Source organism: Megalopta genalis, chromosome 9, assembly GCF_051020955.1.
Source record: "Megalopta genalis isolate 19385.01 chromosome 9, iyMegGena1_principal, whole genome shotgun sequence".
Lineage (NCBI taxonomy): Eukaryota > Metazoa > Arthropoda > Insecta > Hymenoptera > Halictidae > Megalopta > Megalopta genalis.
This window is the reverse complement of record NC_135021.1, coordinates 11663689-11676449: the sequence shown is the minus strand read 5'-3', so window position 1 is coordinate 11676449 and position 12761 is coordinate 11663689. Positions and strand designations below refer to the sequence as shown.

The 12761-nt window shown below is 33.1% G+C and overlaps 1 protein-coding gene across 1 annotated transcript in view; it reads left to right on the top strand.

Annotated features, from left to right (window-relative positions):
• The first annotated feature begins 8638 nt into the window (after positions 1–8638).
• Positions 8639–12761, top strand: part of tsl (membrane-attack complex domain containing protein torso-like) — a 65893-nt gene continuing 61770 nt past the window's right edge. Inside the window, exon 1 of the mRNA XM_033470981.2 lies at positions 8639–9297. The gene's annotated coding sequence lies outside the window, so the exon portion shown is untranslated. The remainder of the gene's footprint in view (positions 9298–12761) is intronic.

Genomic DNA, 12761 nt, shown 5'->3' with positions numbered 1-12761 from the left:
CTTATTGTTAAAATGATAATCAAATCTTATATCTCCTTTTACAATTATTTATTTATACTCCACTTTCCGATATCTCGATTCAATATTTTAATAATTTCAAAGTCTACACTTTATGAACAAGAAATAAATAATTTGTTGCTCGATACTAAATTCTGCAACTTAGCTTTCTCATAACTTACATGACTATTTTGAAATGACATTATTCTAAATATTATTTCAAATAACATGTTACTTTGGTTCATAATTATTTCCATGCCTGTGATCACTTTTGAAATAACATTACTTGAAATATTATCTTAAATACCATATTATTTTATTTCATAATCAATTCAGATAATTATTTGAGATAATTATGAAGTTCTTTTTGGAAATTATATGGCGAACAAATTACCATCCGATATCCTCATTAACATATTTAAAAGATAAAAGGACCGATCTGACAATTTTAAATATAATTATTCTCTCTGTCATCTCTCGCTCCAATGGAACGCATATTTTCTTTTGCTGCATTAAATGGAAAAAAGGAAGTTTTCTTAAAGCAAATTAATATAAAATTGTTTAACATAAAATCTGTTCATATTAATTTTGAGGAGAATTTCTTTTATAATAATTGAAATAAGAGAGATAAAGAAATAATGCATTATTTGAAATATATTATTATTACTTCAAAATGATTGATATTATTTTCATTTTCAAATAACAGAATTGAAAGTTATGTTCACATTTCAAATGAAAAATGTCCATTTCTGTTTTCAACAAAGTGATCACGGAAGCGTTTCGATCGGAGGCGCAAGATGTTGTCGAAAAATCCTCGAATCACGTAACGCGTTGTAATGTTACTCAACGATCGATTCGGTATTTTCTACGACGGTCGCGGCGTCGACCGATACCCGCAACCATTTCTTTCGCCTCCAGCCGCGGTATCAGAAACTTTCACGGTTCGTAGTATTGGCCGCCATTACGAAATCAGACGATATTTGCACAAGTGTACCCGACCGCGGGTTTTCGTGCGTCTACGCCTCGTTTCATTGGAACACTAATTAGACGAGCCGCGACAGCAATTCGGTTGATACGAGCCTACCGGAAGAACACTGGTACGACGATGTTGTTAGACGGTTGATTAGTATTCTTCAAGGTCGCAATCGTTCCATGCTCAGAATACATAGCAGTTGCTGGGAGGATTAGGCCTCGTGCGCGGGCGTGTCTCTCTGCCTCGTGCATCTTAATTGACTACATGTACGTATGTGTCTAGGATCGCATTTACGTAAAGAGTTCAAGAAGAGCTTCGCTAATTTCGGACGCAGTGTTGCTAATCCAAACGGTATGGCGAAATTCAGACTGAAAAATGCCGATGTTTTATACAGTGGCCCACAAAAGTGTTCGTACACCTATTAATTGAAGAATGTACAGCTGCACTCGGTTGCGGCTGCCCTGGCCAGCATCGTTTTTCCTGTTGGTATTTTTTGTTCTTAAGGCTTTGTAAACTTGGTATATGACAAAACTATTTAATCCTTATTATAAACACATCATCCCGGCTATCAACTTTGAATTTGTTCTTAAAACGTCTTACATATGCTTATTGCCAAGTAATAAAATTGATACGGATTTCTACTTTCCCGGGCAACTACAAATTATCTATATTTAACACGTTCCGTGCCACGTGTACCATCGATGGTACACGCTTGCACGTTTACTTAGTGAACTGAACAAATTGTTTACAAGAAATTTAGAACCGAAGAATCAATTTCCACCGCAAGAATGGGCGTTGATAAGTTTTTGTTACGTTGTTATGTGTACGAGAATTAATAATTGCACGTAATACATCAAGTTTTAGTCAAATATCAAAGTGTGAAGATTCGAGTAAAAAAAGCTCGGCACGGAACGCGTTAAAACGCAATAACGATTTTAAGACTAAATTAATCGACTCGAATTTCTGTTCAGATGATGGAGGATGGATGATGACTGAAAAGATTTTTTTTTTTAAATCTGCTATTACTTGGAATGACAAACAAATAGAAATCTCCTGTCTTTTTTACTTCCTCATCTGAGCTTATAATGAAAATTTAGAAAATGTTTTTTGTAGATCTCGGTAACTTGTATACGTGTTGAAAATTGTATCGTAATCGGTTCAGGTTATTACGAGTTACAACAAATTGCAGATCGTAAAAATCGCAATTTTATCACGATTTTGATCAAAAACTGTAAGCAATCTGTGATTTTTAGAATCTATCAAACTTTCAGGAAGCATTTAAGTTACCGAGATCTGCAAAGGGCATTTTTTAAGTTTTCGTTATAGGCTCAAATAAAAAAGTTAAAAAACGAGGGTTCTTAATTTTTTATTTTCATTCGAAGCAATAGAAAAATTTACAAAAAATAGTTTTTTAGTCAACGTTTAGTGGACTATTCTCTCTATCAACTAAAAAGAATCAAGTCATTTGGTTCAGTTTTGAAAAAGTTATTTCGTTTCAAAAGGTTTACGTACGCTTTTGTGAGTCACTGTTTTGTCGAAGATTTTGTGATGATTTTTTATTTCATGCGGTCATCGCTAGATTTTGTGTGCTTTATAGTAATCGAGAAAAGAGTACAAAAAGTGCAACAGTGTCAGTTACTTTCACAGCAAGCACAATGCTGTCGAATGCAATCATCAAGTTATTAGGTCGACCGCAAAGGTATTTAATTTTCCTTCTCAATGTACGATTATTGTTATATTATTATATTATTATGTTCAATAATAAATATTGCATATAAATAAATCGAAAAATGGAAAAAAAATTTCGACTAACGCGTGTTACAAAATACTCATATCTTGAAATTTTAATTCAATAAAGAAATAGTTTCCTCGAAACGTGCAACGAGATTCTTCGATCTAACATTCTGAAAAAAATAACAGTTTTGAAATATCAAAGATGTGAAGCACGTTACATAAAAAAATGTCGATGCTACTTTTACACAAATTGGGTAAAACTGAATGAACAGAATGTAAAACCAGGTGATCAACGAAAAAGCGACATTGCACAATTCCTCCATTCTCTGTATTGCAATTCATGCGTTTCAAAACACGCTTCGTGCGAATGGTGTTTTCTATACATGCACATGTGTTTTCGAAAGAGTGTACGGGTTACAGTATATATGAACAGTCCTTTTTGTGAGCCACCGTATGTATTCGATAACTTGTAAATCAAACATAATTTAATGTAACATTATACACCTTGCGTAATCGGTAAATAAGTAAAGGACGGACGGCAGGTGATAAAGTGAGGACAATGGCGCTTTCGTTATCGGCGATCATGAGAACAGAAACGGAGCTCCAATGGATCGCGAATTATGCCTCATTGTTATCTAGGAAACGACAGGAAGAAGAGCTGCTGTGTAAGAAGGAAGCTCGCGCGTAATGAGCCGAATCGGATCAACGGTTACGAAATACGAGATCGTTTACCGTTCCTTGCAACATACCGATGAAGTTTCAAAAGTGAAACGATTGCCACACTTCTGTATTCCTTGTTCTGCCGCGTGCATATTTACACCGTTTTTATGTCACCGCTGTTCTCCGCGATAACAGTCTCACTGCGCTGTCACTGAATAACACTTCGGACATGTCTCTTTGTGTTTTTGACCTTTGAAACAACCACTTTTTTCATGATCTTTTTCCGTATTCAATTTCAGAAACCAGCGCTATGATTAATACGTTCTAATTCTGAGAAGTAGAGTAGACTGCAAATGCATTTAACAAAAGTCATAAGAGAATGATGAGAACGAAAGAATTTTTCGGGACATGTGCACATTGTCTTCAGGTTATTAAAAATAGACACCTGTTAAAAATCAGAATAAATATCTTATCGTTACTTTTATAAACTAATAAATAATAAATAATAAATAATAAATAATAAATAATAAATAATAAATAATAAATAATAAATAATAAATAATAAATAATAAATAATAAATAATAAATAATAAATAATAAATAATAAATAATAAATAATAAATAATAAATAATAAATAATAAATAATAAATAATAAATAATAAATAATAAATAATAAATAATAAATAATAAATAATAAATAATAAATAATAAATAATAAATAATAAATAATAAATAATAAATAATAAATAATAAATAATAAATAATAAGTAATAAGTAATAAGTAATAAGTAATAAGTAATAAGTAATAAGTAATAAGTAATAAGTAATAAGTAATAAGTAATAAGTAATAAGTAATAAGTAATAAGTAATAAGTAATAAGTAATAAGTAATAAGTAATAAGTAATAAGTAATAAGTAATAAGTAATAAGTAATAAGTAATAAGTAATAAGTAATAAGTAATAAGTAATAAGTAATAAGTAATAAGTAATAAGTAATAAGTAATAAGTAATAAGTAATAAGTAATAAGTAATAAGTAATAAGTAATAAGTAATAAGTAATAAGTAATAAGTAATAAGTAATAAGTAATAAGTAATAAGTAATAAGTAATAAGTAATAAGTAATAAGTAATAAGTAATAAGTAATAAGTAATAAGTAATAAGTAATAAGTAATAAATAATAATCATAAATAATAAAATAATAAATAATAATAAATAATAATCATAAATAATAAAATAATAAATAATAATAAATAATAATAATAATAAAATAATAAATAACTAGTAAATCTAGTGCTAACATTGTGAAAGAAAGAGATTTTATTCGGATCTTGTTTCGAGTTTTTCCGAAAAGTTTTATTCCAAATACACTATAGTAACAATCAATGTTACGACACTGTTCTAAAAAAAATCAGAAATGACGACAGCGAGAAGATCCGAGGTTGTCCAAACCGGTATGAAATCCCAGGGACAATGCAAGAAGTTGTTACATAATTCTCGTTTTGTTGGGAATCGTTTCAAGTACATGTAACTTAATTCAAACGCGCAAGACGACGGATCTATTACCCATGTAAATATTTATGTTGACATTAATATTTATATTTTTCATCGCGCATTTTTAGACCCGCATGTTTCCCTGATAATTCCGTCGATAAATTCGAGGTCATGAATAATGCATTAATTTCTCACCTCGAGCGACGGGAGTCTTCGATAAAGATCAACCATTTCCCGAGACCCTGGACCCCGGTCTTCCCGTGGAGCAACGCATATGAACCCCGGGACTATGTTGGACCCAAAAAACATTCGAAGTACAGAATGTAGAAATACATATATCTCGAGAACTCGGAAATCAAACGATGTATAAGTTTGAGAAGTACTTTATCTTCTTTTTCTTTTATAAATATTGTCGAGATCTTTAACTGATAAAGCAATATTTCATTTGTCTGTTACCTATTAATAAATGACCCGTTTATTTTGAAAGTGGTCCAAGTCCATTTTCCCAAGACATCGAGCTAGCTATCTTAATATTTATGTTTCTACGTTATATATAATTCCATTTCAGCGAAAACGCAATAACTCTTAGAAACACAAAAACATTATACTACCATGTTATCAGTTACCAATATTTTTTAAATTTATTACCACGCAAAATCCTTACATATCTGGATTTTAAAATAAATGGACTTAGGCCACTCTTTCAAAATAATCGGCACAAATACCATATTTTATAATATTCTTCTGTGTATACTTTGAAATCGTCTGGTATTTTTGTACAACTAAGTTTCACAAGAGTTAATTACCTTAGTTTTCATGCTCACTGATTTATATTAATTGGCTTCTAAGCTCTCCATATATCTGACAATGAATTATTTACATATTAAAAACAATGTGGAATAAAGATAGTATTATCTTACGTGAAAACAATATTTTCTTATCTATTATTCATACGTACTGATGTGTGCTAGAGATAAAAACAATGTAAAATGAAGTACGGTTGACTCTTAATCAGTACTTTCATAACAATATGTTTTATCTTACCAAGATACCACAAGCTATACTTAATTCATAGTAAATAAACTCGATAAAATTTAGCATAATATTAACGCGACAATAACGTTTACAAATCGCTCATTTCTTGCAAAAACAAATGTGAATGTCCTGGATGCATATTCTTAAATCTAAAAACATTTTCTTACAACTTTTTATCAAATTCACATTAAAATGCAAAAATTGCTTTAGTCTATATTATAATATTATAAATGCTTACAATTAGTTAGCCTTGACATAATCTCTACTTCGATTTATAACACTATTAAAACGAAAATAAAAAATTAGTTACAATTAGTAATATGTTGTCATTCTTACAGGAAATATTTAACTAGACTCGCGTGACTAACAAGAGCCGTGCATTACTCTATCAATAACATTATAAGTTAAATTAATAAATTATTAACGGTAAAGAAAAGAAATGCTCCAATTATATTGAACATTCACAACTGTATTTATTGAACACGCTTATAATAATTCAGAGCATTATTCAGCAATTTTTCAAAACATATTTATATAAATATTTCTTACAGACTTTCTGTTGTTCATAATGTAACTGCAATTTATTTTATTTAATTGTCGAGAATTGAGTAATCATGTGAAAGATCTAGATACTCTGGGTCAAAATTGACACAGCCACCGTCTTGCGGGGATTAATAGCAGTACCGTCATAACATAAATTGTGATATATATCATGAAATTTTAATATGATTTATATTTCATATTCAACTATGTGCAATAAACATATGTCAGTGTTGAAGTTTCAATTAGATTAAAAAATATTACGTCATCCTACAAATCGTGTAGTTTCTTAATATTAACTTCAAATGTAAGATAATAATATCCACATTTATCTTTAACCGTTGATGGCATTGACCATCGTTTTCAATAACGTTCTTCCATATGTGAGTAAATTTTCGGCTCTGTTTTCAAAAATCTCCTGGTCTTTCGAATTCCAGCTGCCTCTATCGAAGCATTTAATCCTTCGATATATGAAACGTTGTCGACCTGCGGTTTATCGAAACAGACAAAACTGCATATCTCTCTTTGGGAAATCACTTTCAACACTTTTTAGCCCCCGAAGCTTCATCGCTGTATTCGTCACAAATATTTTTGAAAGCCGCGTTTATCTATACTATATTGTTTAAATTCATACAATACGTGATACCGCAAATGTATTTCATTAGTACTCGTCCTTGGCCTTTGTTTAATAGAAAATACCGTTCCAAATGTTTCGAGTGCAAATTGCAGACAAGATAATATTTTTTAAAAAAGTATAGGGAAAAGTTTCTATGAACATATCGCTAAAACAAAATATGGATATTTATATATATATATATATATATATATATATATATATATATATATATATATATATATATAAATATCCATATTTTGTTTTAGCGATATGTTCATATATATTGTTATATATATGTCATATATATGTTCTATATATATGCATAAAGTGCAACAAAGGATCACTTAACCTGGAGCACCAATATTCATCTTATTATTGAGAGTGAGATAACATTGTTTTTATTACTATTATGTAGCAGCTAAAAGCACGACGAATCCAATTAATATTAAAACTGCGCGTGTATACGCACACATTTCAGATATTTACGCCAATTTTACTTACTTAATCTCCATAAAATAATTCCACCAATTTCCAATATTGTTTACGTTTAAGTTTACGCTAAAATGATAATGTTATAGGTCATTGAATTCGTGGCTATTACATGATACTAATAAAAGCATACGCTCTTATTAAAAAAAAAACTATGAAAAATTACATTCCCGAAACCTTGAGACAAATTTATTGTTTACCACAATATCAGCACCTTCATACTAAATCACATTTTCCTTTGACGTTTTCATTCACTACGAATAATAAAGATGATAATTAAAGTGTTTAAAATAAATATGTACATATGCATTAAAATCATGCGAATAACTCGAAGGTGTCCCTCGCGTTGCAAAATTTCTTTTCATTAAACATTTGAAAATTAATTCGACCCAATGTGTCATATCACAGTACAGTTATGCTCAGAAGTAGTCGAGAAACGAATAATAATCAGAGTATTATTGTATAATGAGCAATGAAACAAGAAAATATTTACATTCAATTAAAGCAAAATTACATCTCCAGATTAAAATAATAGGTAGCGTATCATATATCATATTACATTACTTCTCTTTCTTCTTTCTTCTTCCGCCTATTTTTTTTATATGTACTTATATGTACTATAATATACATTATACAATATGTATGTACTATTTATACTGTACGATATGCAACGACGGGTTTCCCCCGTTAACATTAATGAACCATTATAACTGTCATTACTATAAATAAACCTAAGCATTTTAACACGTATGTTTCGCATAGCAAATGAACCATCAATGAACAAGTTGTGTGTAACTTGTGTGTAACTATTATTCAAGTTGTGAATAATAATTGAAAACAATTGAAAATAATTCTAGTCGAACAAATTCCAAGGCTCGATCCATAGATCTTCACGGGGATTCCGAGGGGGAGGATCGATCTTGTCGAAGCGGAGGATCCTCCTCTTATCTCTCTCGTTCACCACTTTACCACCCATCGTGAAGCCAAAAACTTTCCCCCTTCCTTCTCCCGGCCGATCGTGAATGCGCGCGCGCGCGCGCTCGCGCTCATATCATCGTCTCGTGCGTGCACACGATCGCGCGCACACAGTCGCGCGCGCACTGTCGAACGGAAACAGAACAGAGAGAAGCACGCGCGAGCGCGCGCGCATTCACTGGCGATCGTTCGCCGCGAGTAGATACGAAATACGAAGTAGCCGCAGTCGCGGAGATCCGCTGCTCACGGTGAGATCGTGGCCCGTCGCGATCGTGAGCGGAGAACGGCGTCGATCGTGATCGATCGATCGACTCTCGCGACGGAGGGCGTGCACGATCCCCAACGGGAACCAAAGACGAGACGCTGTTGGAACGCTGCGATGAATCAATCAGGAGCCTGAGCTCTCCGGGCAACGATCCGAACCGATTGATCGTCGGCTCCGATCCAGTTTGTCGATCGATGAGTGACAGTTTCATGGGCGATCGATGGAGGCCCGTGTGACCCCCGCGTGGAACCTCTGCCGCCTATTTTGTGAATTCTAAACTGACTTCGATTCGGAGACTGTACAATTAGCTTGCCGTTGATCGATGACGTTGCAGTGGATTTTTCCGGTTGACGTTCGACGTTCGATCTAGGACCAGTATCGTGCTTGTTCGCAAAGAATTCAGTGGTTTCCTGAAGACGTTCGGGGCGATGATTCGATTCTCTGGCGGCAGATCCGCGTAGCTTGCGACATTGGATGATCTACGAGGGACGCGAGGAGATGGAGAATCCTTGAGACGATCAGGTGAGTCTGTTAACGCTTGCAGCCGGTACTGTATACTGTTACCGCGACGTTTCGATTGCTTTCACGCGGAATATTACGTCGGTGCATGTGAATTTTTGTGGTTCGATCATTGTGATGATGTAACTCCATCGGCTAAACAGTGCATATATCTCGCGAGTATCGCTCGAAGTTGTTCATTTTAATCTGCACACGCAAAGTTATGTAGTCCTTGCGATGCCGCTTTCTTAAGGCCAACACTGATCATCCGAGTGATTCTATCATAAATAATTGATGACATAAATTGACTGTTGGAATATCAGATGTAATGTCACCGCGGATTTTTATGTAACATAGAAACTTCCTGCATCAGTTGTAAGGAATAAAAGCCAAATCAAATTTCCTTCTAATATTTTCAGTAATCGATATTGTGAAATTATTTCAATCTTTATGTTGTAAAATCGAAGCACTGAATATTGTACCGAAAGCGCCTACTAGAATTACGAGGGTGCCTACTCGATTTTGGCTTGACATTTTGACGGCCGCGCCGAAAGTTTACAAAATTTCATAAAATAAGAGTATTTGATTTAATTAAATTAAAAAATTGCAAAACGATGTTATGTGAGGTGAATTATTTTTTCAACGTTCTTATCACTGGCGAATCTTAATAAAATAAAAAAAATTATGATGGATTAGCGTAAAAATTAATTTTTGAAAATGATATTATAAATAATTCTGTCACCTACATATCGATGACGCGACAGTCGAACCGTTAATAGCGTAATTATGATGCACTTTCTTAATAGCGTAATTACGATACATTTTATTAATAACATAAATAGGACAAATATTGTTTAATAGTATAATGATACAGTTTTTAAACAGCTGCGCTCAATCGATTTTTATCATTCATATTTCCGCGAAGTTACGTGCGCATGAGAACGACCGTCGAAGTGGTAGATGTATGAAGTGTAGATGCAGTAAATTCACCCTAATTCACCCCAAGCCTCGGCTTCGGGTGGTTCAAGACCAGCGCGATGAATGAAAACGATTCGAAACTCATTTTGTTCGACAAGAGATGACTGTAGAAAAAGTTGAATGACACATGAAAGTTTGCACCTCGTAACGAGAGAAACTGGGTAATCAAGAAATATGAAACACCGACTTGCAGTTTCGTTGTCCTCTTAATTTTATTCATGCGTGATGAAATTGCTATTGACAATAATAACGGTAGCAAGATTAGTAAAGACCTGTATGAGTCGCATTCGCCATTTACAATCGCCTTAAGAAATAAAAATAGAAGACATTTGAATATGCACATATTAAACACATGCATCCACGATGGCTCCCCCTCAGAGAGGGGTGTTGAATCGTTTAGCATAAAATTTAGCCGAGTGATGTTAGCATTTCGGTGGTAGACGCTCGAGTATGTGTCTTGTCGGTTGAGCCACCAGCTGATTTATGGGATCCGACGTCTTCGAAGATATGTATCTGCTTGGTTGCAACGTCTCGCGGATATTGGATCAGGCGTAATTATGATCTCAAGAATGCTTTGCGTAATAATTGGACCGGCGACCGTATACTCCATCAAAGAGGTACAAAGGAGGATTTTTAATTAAATTTTGTTGCTTCGCTCAGCTATTGCCAGTGGAAAAGCAACCAGAACGTGAGACAGCTGGTTGATTTCGCACTGGTATAAAAGAGAATTCAGGCGTCTTTGTTAACAATGTCTTCTTAATCCCCGAGTCCCATCGCATTGCTCGTTTCCGATCCGTTTTCACGAAAATGCGGGGAAACCGTATTCTTCTAGAGACAAGAACCAGGAAATCCTGGAGTTGAGTAAATGTTTCTAATCGTCTGAAATGTAACTACATCTTCATTTTCGTCTCTATTTTCTAACTGTCCGTGGCAGACAATGCTATTCGGAAATGAAATGTATACAATAGGTAAAAAATGTTTTTGCACGCTTATAGAACGCAATAACTTTTTTTGAAATTCTATCAAATGACTTGATGTTTTGTTTAGTCGATTAGTCTAGTCGACTAGTCTAGTCGACTAGTCTACTGGTCGGTGATTAAAATACTTTTTTTTTTTTAATTTTGCTATTACTTGAAACGACAAAACAAATTAAAAGACTCGCGTTTTCTAACTTTTTTATTTGAGCCTATAACAAAAATTAAGAATCCGTTTTGTAAATCTTGGTGAATCATTGTCGATCAGACTGATCCTAGCAGACTAGTCATCTAACCAAAAATTCAAGTCGTTTAGTTCAGTTTAAAAAGAAAAGTTATACCGTTTTAGAAGGTTATTTAATACTATTAATACTATTAATTAATACTATAATATTAATTCTAATAATAATACTTTTTTACCTACTACAAAGAATATAGATTACAGCTAGAAGAAGACATATTTCGATTCATGAAACACGCGACGCCAAAACTTCAGCGTAATGTTGACAAATAGTGCTTGCTTCATATTCACCTTTGCAAGCACGACATTATTAAAAGAGCCCAGCAATAAATTTTATCTCATCCGTTTGTCAGGCCGGTTACACCAAACGAATTGTCCATTGTACGAGAAACAGTTTCCCTTACATAATGTGTCCTTAAATTCTTACAATTAGGAGATCTTTCCCGTTGCCCGCTTCTTTCACCTCGAGAGACCATGGTGAAACAAACGCGCTGCTTCAGTATTCCGCATTGGCCATTGTTCGCCCGCGATATCGCGATCGTTGGGGTTGCAATGCGTTACCCCATTATGAGCATCAGTATTTCGAGGTCAACCAAGTCCGAGTTTTTCGACGATGTCCGAATTTTACTCATCTATTGTATGTCAGGTCTATACGACGCAGACTCTACATTAGGTTAATATGTATGACCTTTTTAACCCGAGAAAGATAACCTACGTCGCAGAGGCGCCTGCGAAGACTATTGATTTTTGTTAATTTTTCATAGAGGTCTAGTGATTTAAGTTTAAAATTACTTAAAATATAAAAAAATATAATATAAATGCATTTTATTTTTACAATAATGCCAAACCTTTAAAATGACTAGATTAACTTAAATAAATATCCATTGTTAGTATAAAATTGACGCCTTAGAAAAGCATGCGCCTCTGAAGCGTATGGTTATCTTTTACGTACGTTGTCATATGGTTATCTTTCTAGGGTTAATTACCACCATATTGCACTCAAAATTGAATTCCGTCCATAAATATTTATTTTCTTTTGGATATTCATATTAATATTAATGTGTATATATTATTGTTCTTTTGGATATTCATATTAATATTAATGTGTATATATTATTGTTCTTTTGGATATTCATATTAATATTAATGTGTATATATTATTGTTCTTTTGCATATTCATATTAATATTGATGTGTATACTTTATACTTCTTTTAAATATTCATATTAATATTAATGTGTATATAATATGTTATGTTTCTTTTGTGTATATTCATCTTAATATTAATAGTATTCA